The sequence below is a fragment of the Adiantum capillus-veneris genome, chromosome 19 (assembly GCF_014529385.1).
Source record: "Adiantum capillus-veneris isolate H3 chromosome 19, ASM1452938v2, whole genome shotgun sequence".
Taxonomy (NCBI): Eukaryota; Viridiplantae; Streptophyta; class Polypodiopsida; order Polypodiales; family Pteridaceae; genus Adiantum; species Adiantum capillus-veneris.
In genome coordinates, this window is record NC_140949.1 from 29287407 (window position 1) to 29305350 (window position 17944).

The following is a 17944-nucleotide window of genomic DNA, read 5'->3' on the forward strand; positions in this document are numbered from 1 at the left end:
AGAACGAATGTCCAGAGCCTGACAAAAACCTCAAACCAATTGAAGCCTATTGCATACAATGTTGCAAAAAGGGAGGACACTTTCCGGAAGATTGTCCTAAGAATCGTTTGAACAAGGGAAAAACTGTAGTCAACGTAGTCCAAGTGATGCCTAGTAGCTCATCAAAGAGCGAACCAATTGTTCCAATCAAGGTAATCACTAGAGCTCAAGCAAAGAAAAAGAAAAACAATTCCTCTGATGATTTGGAGAACACGAAAGTTTCTTCTCAAAGAATCAAAAGGAGCAAAAGCAAAAGATATGAGATGAGAAAACAAAAACAATGGGTTGAAAACGAAGAGAAATCAAAAATTCTAGCCCAGGACAAGTTGAAAGAAACTGGCAGTGAATTCAAGGAAACAACCATGAAATCTGGAGGATCCATTCTGGTTGATAAATTTTTGAGCCTATCAATGCCGCCTTGGAAGCCTACCAAGCAGGACTTAAATCAGGCCAAAACATGGAAAACAAATGGAAAAACTATCCATCTCCAGACATGGAAGCAGCTAAGCTGGAAGCTTATCAAAACTTGATAAGAATCACGCAGGAAATGCTGGATAAACAAAAACCCAAGCGTGAAAGTATTGCAAAATTGGAAGAGCTTGCGGTAGAAGAAACGAAAGCCAAATCCGATGTGGTGGCAGAACCCCACCTTGAAACAAATGAACCAGAGCTTATAGTGCCGGACATTGAAGATGCCTTAGACGGAATTCCATTCCTAGAGGAAGACTGGCTTGGACACTTATGGGAAAAGGTAAGAGAGATCAATGATGGGAGCCTAACTTTAAAGTCAGCTCCTATAGAGGAAGTCTGGTTGGATAACCTACGATCTGTTATGAACATGGATTTACAATCCTTGTATGGGGATTGCGGATCGGAGGCTTCAGGGATATCTAAACCAATGACATTAAGAACATTACCTTCTTACTCGGGAGATAACGAAGAGGAGTCTATCATTTGCAAGACCACTAAAGTAAAAAGAGCCAAACAGACCCTAGAAGTAGACAACATTCATTCGATCATGTCTACACCTATCCAATGCACTCTTACTCTGGGAGAACTGTTGAAACTCAGGACATACTTATGAAATGATTTACAAAAAACCATAGAGAAGGTGGGTATAACGAGGTTAATCTCTAAGAATCTGGGAAACTCGAAAAATGAAACGGAAAACAAAGAGATTTGATCAGTTCCTATGAGCAAGGTCAGAGAATATTATGAAGGGGAAGAAGGAAACACCACCCTCCCAATGAAATATAATGACATTGAAACCATGGCAATACTGGATAGTGGAGCGGGCATAGCCATAGTCAATAAAGCAGTATGGGAATCCTGGGGACAGCCAGTCATTAGACAAACGTAAATGAAATTACAGTTGGCTGATGGACACATTCAAAGACCACTAGGGCTACTAAAAAAATTGATAGTCAACTCTTGTGGAATTGAATATCAACACACTTTTGACATAGTAGACTTTGGGAAAAAACTCAACTATGAAATCATTTTGGGAACACCTTTCATGCAACAAGTACAGCTTATCCAAGATTGGAGAAACGACTATCTGTACTTGAAGCGGGTGGGATCTATAACAAGAGTCAATCTAAAAGACCACACCTATAGAGATGTTTTGAAAACACCCATCCAAGAGTTTGATTCAGTCTCTTCGGTTGAAACTAAACTCCCATCTTGGCTAAACAAAGACACTCCTATTTGGATGTGCGGAGCTTCAAAAAATGGAAGCTTGAGACGAAAGGAATGTATCCTAGAAAAGGATTGTACGGACGAAGCCTACATACCAGAACCCTTTCCAGAACACTTATTTGAACCATTCAAGTGGACTCAAATCTTAGCGACAATGGATGTATGCGTGAATACGTCTATGCCTACTCAATTTTGCAATGAGGATGGCTACGACATATTCCCATCCAAATAAAGTCAGTCCTTAACATTGAAAGCAAGGATGAGGAAACAAAGGACTTGATGAAAGCTCAACAAGTCTTTTCTAACCTCTATTACGATGCAACTGATGAGTTAGATGAATGTTCAGCTACCTCAGAAGATTTGGGATTAGAAAAAGAACATACGAGAGCTCAATTACTCTTAAAGGGAGGGGAGGAAAAGTTTTTTGACTTTCCAAACCAAAAATCAAGAAGACAAAAATGGTATAGAAGAAAGAGAGACACTAAAATTGTGAAAGCACGACCTATGCCATTAGTCTCCAGTAAAACACAATTCCTGATGCAGATAGATGCCAATGATTGTGTCAAGGATAAAATAACTGGCAGATATCCTTCAAACGAAAACTCAAAAATGTCTCAGACATCGAGAAAAATAAGGAAGGGTACTCACGAAGAACATTAGGATAAAAAACCACTCATGACTAGAGTCGAGCAGAAAAGGAAATATCAAGAGTTGAAAAAATCTCTAAAGGAGATATACACCACTGAAATGGAAACCACGGAAGAGGATGGTAAGGATGTAATGCATGTTCCATCCCACTACAAAAAGTATACTCTCCAAGATCGGAAAATCATAATTGAACAACCTGTTAGGAAACTAAGGAAACAAGGAGAGTCTTACGAAGGACCTGAAAATGCTAAAAGGATAGACTTGGTTGAACCAGGAGAAGAGCCTCGACCGACGTACATTGCAAATGACCTAACAGAAGAAGAAGAAACGCTTTTGCTGAACTTGTTAAAGGAATACCGGGATATCTTTGCTTGGTCTTACAAGGATCTCAAGGGTGTTGATCCAGAAATCTTTCAACATATTATACCCATGAGAGATGATGCGAAACCAAGTAGACAGAGACCATACACTTATAACCAAAAATTTGCCAGGAAGATCAAAGAAGAGATTGAAAAACTGAAGGAAGCCAAATTCATTTACGAAATTTAACGCACTGATTGGGTGTCTCCAATTGTGGTAGTACCTAAGAGGAATGAAAAATTATGAGTATGCATTAATCTCAAAAAAGTGAATGCAGCTACTATTAGAGACAATTTTCCTCTTTCGATAACTGAGCATGTTTTAGAATGAGTGGCAGGGAAAGAAGCTTACAGCTTCCTAGATGGATTTTTGGGATACAATCAACTTTTGGTAGACCCAAAAGATCAGCATAAAACTGCTTTTGCAACAGAATGGGGTATATTTGCCTATCGGGTTATGCTATTTGGATTAACTAATGCTCCAGCCACATTTTAGAGATTGATGAGCCATGCTTTCAAAGAGTATCTTCGGAAATTCTTGGAAGTATACATGGATGATTTATGCGTACATTCGTCAATCCGAGTTGATCATTTTGAACACCTCAAAAAGGTATTCGAGAAATGTAGACTTTACAAGATTTTCTTAAACCCTGAAAAGGGCACATTCATGGGAAGACAAGGGAAAATCCTTGGACATATAGTGTCTAAAAATGGCATAGCTACCGATATTGAAAAGATTCATGTCATTGCTGATTTGCCTAGACCAACAACAGTCAAAGGGGTACAAGCCTTCATGGGACATTGTGGATATTACCGACGGTTCATCTACATGTATGCTATAATTGCAAAATCCATGTATAGCTTGATTACGCACTTTGAATGGACCAAGGCATGCAAAGAATCCTTTATGAAACTTAAGCAAGCTCTCACTTCAGCTCCAATATTGAAAGCACTCGATTGGGATAAGGTATTCCACGTACATGTAGATGCTTCAAACTTCGCTATTGGTTGTATACTAGCTCAACCAGGAGATGGGAAAATTGACTTTCCTATTTCTTATGCTAGCTGACAATTAAATATGGCAGAAAATAATTACACCACCACTGAAAGAGAAGGACTAGGAATGATCTATACCGTTAAAAAGTATAGACATTACCTATTAGCCAACAAGTTTGTGTTCTTTGTGGACCATCAAGCTTTGTTATATTTGGTCAACAAGCCATGCAGCACAGGAAGAATAGTGAGATGGCTCATCATTCTTCTTGAATTTGATTTCACTATGGTTGTAACAAAAGGCACTACACACCAAAGAGCAGATCATTTGTCCAGGATTGTTTCAGGGGAATCACCTAAAAGGGTAGATGATGATCTACTAGATGCCTATTTGTTCTCTGTGAAAATGATACCTAGATGGTCTGAAAAAATTTTGTCATTGATGAAAATAGCTCAAGTGGATTCACCACTTCCTATCACAGTTGATTTAATCGAGCAATCGGCTATGTATCAATTACTAGCTGGGAGGCTATATAAAAGAAATCAAGACGGGATATTGCTTTTATGCATTATCCCTGAAGAAAAGGATCAGTACCTAAGTCAAGCACATGTTACCATAGTAGGACTTCACTTTGCGAAAGTCCAAACTATGCAACGAATCTTAAGACTTGGAGTATTTTGGCCGACTATGAAAAGAGATGTTAGATCTTTTGTAAAAGATTTCCCTCAGTGTCAAAAACAACCACCCATTCCTCATGTAACATTGTTTCAAATGTCACCTGTTCCTAAGTGGAGTAACTATCTAGTTACTTACTTATCGAGCCGATCATTTCTTGAGGATAAGAGCAATTGAAACGGAAGCAAGAGACTATGCTCTCATTGGGAACCAATTTTATCGGAGAGGTAAAGATCAAAATTTGCGTCTTTGTGCAAATGAAAACGAGTATATTCCAATTATAGAACAAGCACATGCTGGATTAGCTGGAGGTCACTTTTCTAGTGAGACCACCGTAAAGCAATCTTGATGGCAAGCATATGGTGGCCAACACTTTTTGCAGATGCCAAAGAATATGTTCGAAGGTGTGATTCTTGTCAACGAGCAAAAATGCCAACACGAGTAGACAGCATGCCCTTAAGACCAATGATGGGGGCTAGAGCCTTTGCAAAATGGGTTATAGATTCTGTTGGACCGATACAGCCACCCACTTATAGGACCCAAGCTCAATATATCATTGTAGCTACGGACTATCTGACCAAGTGGGCCGAGGCTAAAGCGACTCAAAAGAATGATGCCAGAACCACTGCTACGTTCTTATATGAGTATGTATTCACAAGGTATGGACTGCCAATAGAGATTGTCAGTGATCGGGGAACTCATTTCCTCAATGAGGTAATAGAGTGTTTGCTTAATGAGTTTATGGTTAACAAATCAGCTACCTATCACCCACAAGAAAACGGACAAGCTGAGCATACGAATAAAATTCTTAGCTCGGTACTGACCAAAGTGGCTAGTTCAGGAAGGACAGACTGGGAAATGAATCTCCATGCTGCTCTATGGGCTTATCGAGATTCATTCAAAACAGCTTTAAATGCTACACCCTTTAACCTTGTTTATGGTCTTGATGCCATACTGCCAATAGCGTTTCTATTGCCGACATTAAGGGTAGCACAGACTCTTGAGTGGACTGGACATGAATTGTCAGAAATACTTGAAGATTTAGAAAAGCTAAACGAGCAAAGACTAACTATTGTAGCTCATATCTATGCACAAAAGGGGAAACAAAAACAATTTTTTGATTCCCACTTAATCACCAAAATTTTCAAGAAAGAGGACTTAGTTCTAATCTATTCCCTTAAGCAACACATTCCCAAGTTCAAGAAAAAGGGAAATGGACCATTTATCATTGAAGATGTACAGACTCTTGAGTGGACTAGACATGAATTGTCAGAAAGACTTGAAGATTTGGAAAAGATAAACGAGCAAAGGCTAACTGTTGTAGATCATATCTATGCACAAAAGGGGAAACAAAAACAGTTTTTTGATTCCCACTTAATCACCAAAATTTTCAAGAAAGGGGACTTAGTTCTAATCTATTCCCTTAAGCAACACATTCCCAAGTTCAAGAAAAAGGGAAATGGACCATTTATCATTGAAGATGTATCTCCAAGTGGAGCAGTAAAATTGTCAACCCTAGATGGTGAACCAATGGCTAATTGGATTAGTGGATGTCGTTTAAAGAAATACAATTTGCCACTAACCAATGAATTGCTAGAGAGAATGCATGCAACCAAACAAACGAAGATGAAGCAACATATTGATGAAGCCCAAGAGGAAGCTAGACTTTGAGTACTCAAGCGTGAAGCTGCTCTTAAGAATCAACAAATACCGATTTCCATCAACACTTTGGAAATAGATGATCGACAATGGGAATTACCTAAAGATGCAGTTTCAACAGATGACGACTGGTTATATGGGATGGATCTCCGCATCAAAGTACAACTCAACAATCATAGCACCAATTCTTTGGTAGACACAAGAGCTAGGGTGAATGCAGTCAGTTATTCCACATACAAGAAGGCAACAAGTCAAGCATTGACCGCAGGAATAACGACAATCAAAGGATGCAACAAGAATCCAACTCCAACATTGGGAGTAGTCAACTTAAATGTGGTAGTACATGGATGTTCATGTCCGCATCAGTTTGTATGCTTGCCAAATGAACACATGAACGAGATGATGATTCTTGGCATTCCTTGGATGCGTACATATAAAGCAGTGCCGGATTGGGATATGAATCAGCTAAATCTATTACTTAAAGGAGGACAAATCATTGTTCCTATTGCACCAAGCAAGGAGGAATGGAAAAGATGCAATCAGAAGACCAATCCACGAAGAAAATCTTCTCCATCCCCTCGACATACAAATGCTACAAGCAGCATGCAAGGAATCACGCAAATTTGGGTACCAAAAGCACAACTTGTGGATAAACCAAATCAAATATGGGTGCCTAAAATTTCACCAAAGAAACAGAAGACGGTTCCAAGGATTCGAGCACAGAATCGAGCATCTATGAACAAGGAACCTAACATGAAAAAGTTTTGGAAGAAAAAGAAGCACTTATCTTCTCCACACAACGCGACGCCAATCAAACAGTGGCGAGTCAAGTCTCAACAGACTCTGAAACACCATGCACCAAGCAGACCGAGCTACCAATGGCGAAAAAAAGCTCGACAATCGTCTAATGAGCCACCAATAGCTCAAGAAATCAGCGTGCTTACACACCCTGATGGTACTATCAAACAGAGAGCACAAAGGCTACAAGATTTTCTCTTTGGAAGACATCAACAGCAAACCTCGATATCGAAAACCCTTGAGTTATTTACTCAAGACCCAGCTCTTGCACAGCATATTGAGTTGAATTGCATTGATCTTCATATCATGGTAGAGCCAATCACGGCTATGCATAGACACAATTGTTCAACCCATGCACACAGTCGTCCCGGAGAACGCCATCTAGGAGGGGTGGAAGGACACTAAGTACTAAGTAATTAAGGGCAATGTTTGAAGAGGGAGGAAAAAGTTCCATGTTAATGTGTGATTTTTTTTACAAAATTACCTAATAATCCCCTTATAATTCATCAACAAGGAAAAATTCACTGATAATATCTTCTCGGTGAGTGTAAATAGTGTATATACTATCAAAAAATCATCAAAAATAGTCCTTTTTTGGGTATTTTTCATCATTTTTGCTGAAAAGGAGGCTTGAAAATGGAGAAATCCAACAAAAAACAATAAAGCTATGTTATCAAGGGATTTTCTTAATTGTTGGATTTTCACTTTGCTTTTGTAGAGCATTTTTCTATTTTCTTTGATCTTTTCAATTAAAAAGGTCAAAAATTAATAATAAATAGCAAGGAAGCTCAGTTGGAAAAACGAAAGACACGATGGTGATCAAAAGGACAAGGCGGACAGGCACAAAAATTTTCAACGAAATCAAAAGATGGAAGCGGAAAGCCCAAATTAGGCGGCCAAGCCTACTTTTGCAAAATTCTTGCAGAATGAGCTACAGAAATCCGATTTTGGAAATTTTTGAGCCTAACATAGATTTCACGATCTAATAGGACTAAAGGGGAAAATTGGGGAAAATTGGTTCGGGAAGTCTAGGTATAGATATCCAGCATAGGCTAAAACCACCTCATTTCCACTTGGAGCCTTTGCAGAGAGAGCATTTTGACTTCTTTCGCGCCTCATTTTCGGAGCCCACAGTTGACCTTTTTCAGTGCCGTCTCACACGAGACATGAGGGTTAAGTTCCTTACTAATCGATGATCCATTTTGTACGGCCGGTAGCTAGTCTAAAGCCCTAGAAATCGAGCAGTGCACGAAGACCTACGACCTAAAACTGACCATAGCGGCTCGCCAGCTTGACCAAATCGGATGGGATTTGAACCATAGCATGCCCTAACATAATAGAACCTTTCCATACCACCAGATGACCATTCAGCTGGGGTCAAGGGTCCCCAATAGAGAAATTAGAGTTTTTTGGGAAAGGCCAGAATTCCGACCTGACTCCACAAATGGCTTGCTAATGATGTTCATATACAATGTATATGATTGGTTTGGAGAAATCCATCAAGTAAAGCCCTCGAAAAGCAGAAAATGGCTCGAAGGTTACAAAGCGTCAAATTCGACATACGAGACCAAACTGACTCCAAATGAGCCAAAATTGGACAGGTAGCTTCACGACTATGTTACGGACAAGTCCAAAGCCTCAAAGTTGATCGACCAACCCAACAGACAGAGTAATCACAAAAAACGGTGATTTCAGAGTCGACAGAGCACAAAGTGATTCCAGCATGACCAAACTTGACCAAATTCAATTTAGGACTTGTATTAGGTGTATGAAACATGTCTAGGTCAAAATTTGTGAGAATTGTAAAGTTTTTGTCACTGTAGTAAATAATCGTAATTATTTACTTTTGTAACATTTTTGCTTGGAAATTGTCAATTCACCTCACCTATCATGTGTACACACCTATTACATGCCAAAAATCAAGTATGAGCTAAAATAACCACCTTTACTTGCAAAACTGCCAAAAAATGCAAAGAAGTTTGTGTAAGCCAAAATTTGGGTTTATGAACAACTTTTCTTGATCCAAAACTTCATAATTCATACCCAAGCTCTATACCATGCCTAGAACCCATTCATGCCCAAAAATGTCAATTTTGGAAGGAAAGTTAATAATCGTGATTATTTACTTTTTGGTCAAAATTGGGGAATTTGGATATTTTGTCATCATACATCCAAAGAGCATGTTGAGATAAGCCCACTAGCCAATTTGAGTCAATTTGGATTTCAAAATCTCAAATTTTCTTTATATCTACTCTTTCAGTGACCTAAATCCAAAATCTGGTACCATTTCCACCCTGTGCATCCTTCTTCTGTGCATTGTATGTCTTCAGTTACATCTTCTTTTAGCTTCTCATACTCTTTGATTTGTTCAATCACCAATGAAGAGTCCACAATAGAAAATTTATTTGGTAGACTTTCAGCTTCATCCATTGACTCTATTTGCATGTCTTCCACTTGTGATGTGGCACTAAGATTTTTTGTTACCTCTGCCACCTCTTCTTGCATTGGCTCACTATCGTCAGAATCTTGGCTTCTTTTGCTCTCGAACCTTGAACTACGAGCTTCATCTTCACCACCTTGTGGATGCTCTAACTTGTCCCCACTGAGGTTCCTTAAACGATCTTGAATCAGCTGATTCAATTGATCTTTTCTGATAGCGTGATTCTCTATGATAATGTCGTTGACACCCTTGACTTCAAGCAACTATGTCTTGAGCCTATCTTTTGTGCTCTGCGACAAGATCTGCTTCTTTTCCGGAGATCTTGTTGGGGATTCTTTCTTCCGTTCCCTTGTTGTCACTGTCTGAACTTTGCTTTTGGCTTGTTGCTTCTTCTTTTCCATGTAGAGCTTTACTGGGCAGTCCTTCACTAAATGACCAATGGCACATTGGTCGCAATATGTTGTTATCTCAACATGTGCACCCTTTGGACGAGGCAGCTTTCCATAATACTGCTAATAATGGTTTCCTATGGTATCTAGTGAAGCGGTCCAGGGCGGGCAACAAGAAGAGCAACCTCTAGACACCCTTCAAGGCTCCCGTGCTGCTCAATGGGGCTGGGGCACAACACAACACAAACCAAAACAACAAACCCACAGCCAAATCCCAACTACACAAGGGGCACCTCCTAGTTTAAGAGCGAACTAGGACGCAAAAGAGGAGAATCGTTAGAGCAACCCACAAACAAGCAAGGAATTTACACTAACCCTAACACCAATGGAACACTCTCACACACTAAAACACGAGAGAGAGAGATAGAGAGAGAGAGAGAGAGAGAGAGAGAGAGATGATGCTCGGGCTGCTTTGAAGTGTATCGTTAATGATCAAGCAAACATAAATATATATATGTAAGAAAGAGAGAGAAGGGGGAAGGGGGTGCTTGTTGCACTAATGCCTTCTTACAAATCTGTCATGACCCATCAAAGTGAGATTAGTATTTGTTCAACATAGCCTGAGTAAATTACACCACAACACATCACAAGAAAAAAGCCACCCCAATCACTGTCTTAAGGCCAGGGGAGTCCTCTCCACCCTGTCGCCCTCTTACAGCATGTGGGATTTATGGCTAAATTGATAACAATACCCGGAGACAAGCTATCAAGAACTTAAATAAAACACCAAGACACTTACACATCATTATTGTCCATGACTTCACGTTGGAAGGGAGACAAGGTATCCATGCTTAGTCCAAATTCACCCTCCTTGATTCAGCAAATGTTGGGCTTACACTAGTAGGAGAAATGATAGATTTCCTACTCTCAATTTAATGATCACTCTCTCTTACAATGGCATAGAGTTCCCTTGCTAATCACCCCTAATACAACACATACATATGCCTAATGCCAATGAGATTCCACTCAAGAGCTCCTTCTCAAGAGGTTGAGCTTGGCTTCTCAAGCTATAGCATAGTGCTCTTTCTTCGTGGCTCCCCCCTTTTTATGCTAGCTACACCCTCCTTTTATAGCAATTTTGAAGGCTAGGGTTACTCCTCTAACCATGGTTGGGTTAGATTTTCAGCAATTTATCTAATTTCTTTTGCTTGGAATTATCAAGAAGTTGGTGGGGAAAGAGAGAGGAGAGAAATGGAGGTGATAGGACTTTTCATAGTGGGTTAGTGTTAGTAGAGTTAGTATTAATTTACAAATGGAATTGGATATTTACAATGGGAGTATCCATGTAGGATACAAATAAGGAAGAAAAACTCTTAAGAGGTAAGAAAAGGTGGATTTCTTACAAGGTTGATGCTCCAAGTGTCTTGAGTAGGGCCAATTTTGACGCTTGTTGACGGTCCACTAGCTTTGACGGTACATTTTTTCTCCACTCTTGACCTTCCTTGAGAGACAAGGTAATTGAAGCTGAGTAATCAACCACCATGATGCTGTCTTTTAAGAGAAGAGGCTGAATTTTGTGGTTTTTTTGATAGATATGGGTAATTTGGAGGAAAAATGAGACTAGGTGGTCAATTTTGGAATGGAATTGTGTGTGGGAGGTATGAGTTCACCATGGTTTCTCTTATTCTTCAAGGTTGAGGAGAAGGTGAGTAGGGTGCAGAGAGGAGTGGTGAGAGAGGTGGCTGCATAGCATGGGAAAACTGGGGTCCACTAATGAAATCATAGCTCACAGCTCGTAGCTCAAAAAAATATGAAAAAATTTGAGGCAAAAGTTCAGCCCACGAGCTACAACTTTTGTTTGTATCACCTTTTCAAATTCGGAGAGCAAGTGAACTTTAAAAATTCAGCAAAACCGACCGTTTTTTTCCACTGCACAAGGTCCTTGTGGGGTCCTTCTTTGGATGATTCTTTTGAATACCTCCAAGAGTGAGCCCTCCATAGTGCATGTATGTATGCCACCTACCCTTGACCTTATTTGGTAGGTCTATAATTGAAGATATTGTTGAGATCATGATATAAGTGAATAGTACAACTAAGAAAATCAAATATTGAGGGGTCTAAAAAATATGTACATGTCAAATATAAATAATATAAGTGGAAAAAATATAAAGGGGTCAAAAGAAATCTCTCTCATTATGTGGCTACCATAAAAAGATAAATATTTTTGGTGTTCTAATTTTTTACAAAAAAAAACAAAATAGATGTAGGAAGGGAAAAATTACAATAGTGAAAAAATATACACATAAATAAAACTAGTTTTTTTGGATTTTTGTTGGGGTGGAGTTACACCAAATATAAGAGAAGCTTACATGAAAATATTTCTATATGGAATAAAGAGTATGAAAAATGGTAAGAAAAATTGTGGTAATGGTGAGGCAATGTACAGAGCATAAATAACACACACCTAGGTAGAAATATTTAAATAAATACCAAAATAATTATGAAAAAATCTTTTATTTAGGCCCTATATACAAAGAAATATTTACATACGCATGGGCCATAATATACTTATATTTTTTATATTTTTTATTTTTTTGGCTCAACTAGCCCAATGACTAGCTAATTGAGGGTTTTTTATTTCAGTAAGGAGATATGGGAAAAGTCCCCTAACTCACACGCACCTATATACAGTGAAAGGGTGAGGGTAACCACAGTGTTTGAGTGATTTGATAGGGTGAGATAACTCACTATGGCAATTACAGAGAGCCGAAAAACGGCTATCACTAGATACAGATATGACCTCTTCTTTGCATGCATGAACCTGTAGATTACGACTGACTTAGGTGTATCCACTGGCTTTGTCTCTTTATCCTTCATCATCTTGTCCTTGAGAAGCTAAAAATAGCTTCCATTATTGCTTGCATACAAGATCAAATCACTATCCATGCTTTCTAGCAGTTGTGATGCTAATTCTTCCATCAGTATATGGTCTTTGACGTGGGGCTTCTGCATAGCCTTAGGGCTATGTTTCCGAGTTGATTTTGGCGAGTTTTGCACCGAGGGTGAAGATTGAACCGAATCTTTGTTTTCCGTTTCCCTTGATGGTGCTTTTGGACAGGGTCCAAGTATGTGACTTACAGGTTGCCCACAATTGCTAAACTCATCCATATTTTTCACATCGGCTATTTCATAGTGCCTATCGTATTTGTCGACCACAATGACATCTTGACCTGACCTTTTACATTGGGCATTGTGAATTTCCAGTGGTCTCTCCTCCGGCTCGGCATCTTCCAATGCTTCTTGAAATTCCACTTGGACTCCTGAAAAGGACACTGCTTCTTGTAAAGCTCGACTTCTTAATCCCACTCTTGAAGATATAGGGTCTCTTTGTTGAGTTTGAACTCCCCCCATCCAAGAGTGTTCCATATCTAATGTTGGCATCTGTTGAATGCCTGGTGATATGACTTCTTGTGCTTTGTTAAGTAGCTCTTGAGACCAAGCTAGTTCTTTTTGAAGTTGGGCTATCTTCATAGCTGGTCCCTCTTGTGCTGGTGTAGTGCACGAGACTTGTGTTGTGCCTTGTTGTGTGTCATGTGGTGTGTCACTCATTTGTGTAGTGACAGCCGTAGGTGTCAATTCTTCCAGGTGCGTAGTTAGAGGTAAACCCATGACAAGATGGTATACATTACCCCCTTTAGACATGTAGTCTTCTCCTCTTGAGCCAAACGCTTCTGCTGTAAAGTAATGATTGTTTTCTACAGGAACTTCATGACTTGTGACAGCCCTGTAGTATCGACCATCTTCATCTCCATAGAGGGTACCAAATTTCTGTTTTCCATCTTGTGCTTTGTACAGAAAAATACTTGGAGGATATGCGTAGAGTTCTGTAAGTTGATCCTTGTACAACATTTCTATCTCATTGTCGATGTATTTTCCGTGCCTCATGTAAATTGATCCCAGACAGTCTTCCATGAAATTTGGATGTGGGTGTAGTACATTCTTTGCTGTTTCAACTTCCACATATTGAGATGTCCGAGTTTCCTCTGTATCTTTCTTTGTCTTGATGTACAAATTCCGATTGACATCCTCATAGCATGGCAGTCCTTTGTAGTATCCAATCAGATAGATCTGAATTTGCTCTCTTGTAATATCTGTGGATGTACTTGAAGCTTCTTCCTGACTGGTCTGATTCCTTTGAGACGCCATTGCTTTCGTCTTGACTCCCTTGTTGTACCTGTTCAGTGATAGCTCTAATTGCTTGCCTCAATGCTAATAAAAATTATTAGCATCCTTGTGTCGGTCTTTTTTGCTTGAGGTCCTTCAGCTTTTGTGGATGCCTTAATCTCTGAGTTTTTTTGAATTGGGCTTTGCTTGAACTTCTTAGCTCCCTTGCTTGCCAAGGCTGATACTGTCTTGTCTGGCTGCTTGCTTTTCCTAGAGCTTTTTAGCAGGCCTCGATCTAGTGGAAGCACTGTGATAAGTTATGCAACTTACCATTATACTGCAACGACTGCTCCCTTTGTAGCGATTCTTGAGTCGAGCTAACCTATGTTCACTTTAGCACACAATCTACAAAATTCTATTTAGGTGGCAAACTTTTTCACAATGAATGCAGAAATCCTTGATGTAACTTTGACGGCCACACTTGTTCCTTGAGCACCTTCTAGCGGGTGACCAATGGTTTTCCCAAAAGATAATTTCAATCTGCTAACTTAGCAGTCTTCAAAAACCGTGACCGTTTTCTCACAATTCTTTCAACTGTCTGTTTTAGACACCCCTGACTTCCGGATGCATTTTGAGGCCTTAAACGATGTTTTTTTTCAAAATTGAACTAAATAGTTGCCGTAGGCATACATTTAGATCATGTTCTGCTCTAAGATTTGTAGTGTCACTCTCAAGCTATGTTTTGATATAAAAACTTTTCTGATCCGATACTATTTGTGAAAGTTATGGCCAAAAGAGTGAATTGCAGATTAGAATGGTCAAAATGAGTCCAAATTCAATTTTGAAAAAATATTTGGGATCTCTGTGACACTGTGAACACTCTTGTATGGTCAAAGTTACAGTTGGACCCTTAAACTAGCCTAGAGGCATCCTACGCGTAGGATGTCTATATGCTCAGAATTGAACAAAATTTGGTCCAGAGACTCCCCTTGAGTCCAGCAACACAATGGTATGCTCAGAATTTTATTTGGACCTGAAAATGGCCTTGAGACATCCTACGCGTAGTATGTCTTTTTGGCCTGTTTGACCCCAGACTTGTCCCAAAGCTTCCCCTTGATGTCAGCAACCCAGTGATATGCTCAGATTTTGTTTTGGATTTCAAAAGACCCCAATTTTAGCTGTTCTAGTCTTTTTCAGTCAAAAGTGCTAAAGTCTGCTTAGGACCCCGTTTCTCCCCCAAATGAGATGGAAACTCTCTCAGTCACTCAATATATCATGCAGATCATGCTCCTGCAGCCATCCTATGGTTTTGGTCTTGGAATAATGCCTTGGCACAATTTGAGTAGGATGTCTGGCAATTTCAGTCTATCTGGCCTTATCCTATCAAGATATGGTCAAGCTCCCCCTTCCATGTGAGAATAGGGTAAAACCCTGTAGATATCCTACGCGTAGGATGTCTTTTTTTTTCTCAGAATGGACTTCTGTTTCTACCCAAGGTGCTTCTTGATGCATATAACAAGAATATGTGATCACAGCAAATTTTGGATGTCAAAATTGCTCAGAATCACCACTTTTGGGAAAATATTTCTCTGAAAGAGTAACATCCCCTTAACTCTCAGTCTATATGTCCAAATGACATGAGCTTTGGTGTGTGTGTCCAACACAACATGCAGAATATGGGTATGATGCCAAAACTTGATTTTTGCTTCCGGAATCACTCTCTAGACATCCTACGCGTAGGATGTCTACTGATGAAATTTGTGGCAGAATGCATCCACAGGCATCCCCAAGTCTTGAGCACTACTTTTCAAGCATTCCTACCAGTTTTTATGCAAAATTGTGCTCAGAATCTTAAGTTTCTTGTTTTCGCATTTTTGCCCCACTCCGTCTTTGGTCTTTTGGGTGTCAAGAGTTGGTCAAAACTTTAGTTTCAATGTAAACTTAGGGTAAACCCCCCCTTCTGAACACACTGGTAACCTCAGTTTTCCCAAATTCCCTGCCAAAAGTGCCCTAGAGACATCCTACACGTAGGATGTCTACTCTCTTAAAATGCAGATTTTTTCTGGCAATAGTACTCCCTATGCTCTATAGAGCTCTCAGCAATAATCACATAAACTTTTGGACTTCAAATCAGCTTCCAAACACAACTTACAGTCTTTCCTACTTAGCGTTTTCCACTTCTCTGATGAGCCTAACAGCAAATAAGACATGCATAAAGTACTCTAGATCAACAATCAAGATATCCTACTTACCCTACTCCTACTCATCAATGTGAGATGGTGATTTTGATGTCTCGGTTGCTTCCTGGCCTCACACGGACTCTCAAGTCAACCTACCACCACATCTACCACTCCAACTCCTACTCTCTACACCACAACCTACTACTACCTAATACTACCTAAGACGGAAGATCTAGGCCAGACACACGCTCCCTAGACTCCTCCTAAAACCTAGAGAGTCCACCACCCTCTGATCCTATCTAAATGTAAAATAGTACTCTGGCAAGCCAGAGGGACCTCTATCCTCAAGGACTAGTCTCGGTCACCTACTTAGGGCCCTCGTCCCTGGTAGCGGCGCCAATGTTGGACGGGTACGCCGCGACGGACGTCAGCATAGCGAGAACTCACCTAACATATAATGTCAACTGAGGACGAAGCTCGACCCACAGGCGCGTGGAAGCAAGCAAAGGGTGTCAACCTCTACTCGACCGACTAATGACTACTTCCTACAGAGATATCAACTCTACATGCCATCGGTTCTGTGAATGTGAGAGTCTCATATGATGCTACCGCAAGCCAAAAGCCCATTAGACGTTCTCGAAACGTTACGAAACTTGAGGGATATCCTATCAACACCAATAGGCCACTCTCCATAAGGTCCGTGACCAAAAAAACCTACTCAATACCCTCCGTGCAGAAAACGCGTAGGAGGTCTAGCCGATTTTTGTAGGTCGACGTTTCCGAAAACTAAAGTGCCTAATGTGTAGCTCTACTCGCTCTGATCGCGTGGATATGCTGAAATGCAAAAACGGACAACAGTTACTCGCCGAAACTCCAAAAGTAGCTCGCGGGTGAATCTGCCAAAACACAGACGAACGCGCGTGATGTAAGCATCAACGCGTAGCTCTCCTCGTGGGCAACACACTGCTGCTCTCCGTTTGCGATTCCGACCACCGTAGCTCCTGTAGCGCGCACACACACTCTCTCGCAGTCTCCCAACAACAAACACAGAAGATCCGATTTATTAGAAGTCCCTTTACAAAGCTTTAGGTTTTCGCTTATATACTAAGCCTTGGAAAACCTAATGTCCGACCAAAATGACGTGATTTGTCCCTAGGCTTCTATAGAGCTTAATTACAAAACTGTGAGCTGGCTTTGCTCATCCAACAAGCATCTATGGCCAAAATACAATTGTCGACTTAAAATATGAAGTTCCCGTAAACATTACAAAAGTGGCCGTAATGGCTCAAAATAATAATAACGGGATATTCGATGATGTCCATGAGCTTGTATCTTCACATTACCGCATCCATCTTCGTCTTCATCACTTCATCAGCATCTTTATTTGGAATCTTTAGAGAATCTTTGAGGAATATTTATGGAATCTTTGTGGAAGCCTTGTTGAAAGATTGACCTTTCAACACTTGCACAAGGACTGCTTGCTGGGAGATCTGCATCATCTGAGAAGTCTATATTCCTCTTTCTTGTATTTTTCTTGACAAGTACTGTAGAGGGTGAGGGACCCTTGTAGGGTGAGGGATCCTCTTGGCCTGCTGACCTCTCTGACTCATCTTCACAAATTGACTCTTCTTGATCAATGTCCTGACAAAAGTCAACAGTTCTTTTGGCAAAAACGCTAAGCAACTGACCCTGCAAAAGCTAGAATCCTGGCACAAGCTCTGGGTCTAATTTTAGCCTCTTTTGCCTACTGGACCTTAATCCTATTCATAAGGAAACATATCAAGTCTTTGTTCTCTCTCTCTCTCTCTCTCTCTCTCTCTCTCTCTCTCTCTCTCTCTCTCTCTCTCTCTCAATGACACTTATAACGGTTATCCCCGGCGGCGCCCACATGGTTATTAAAA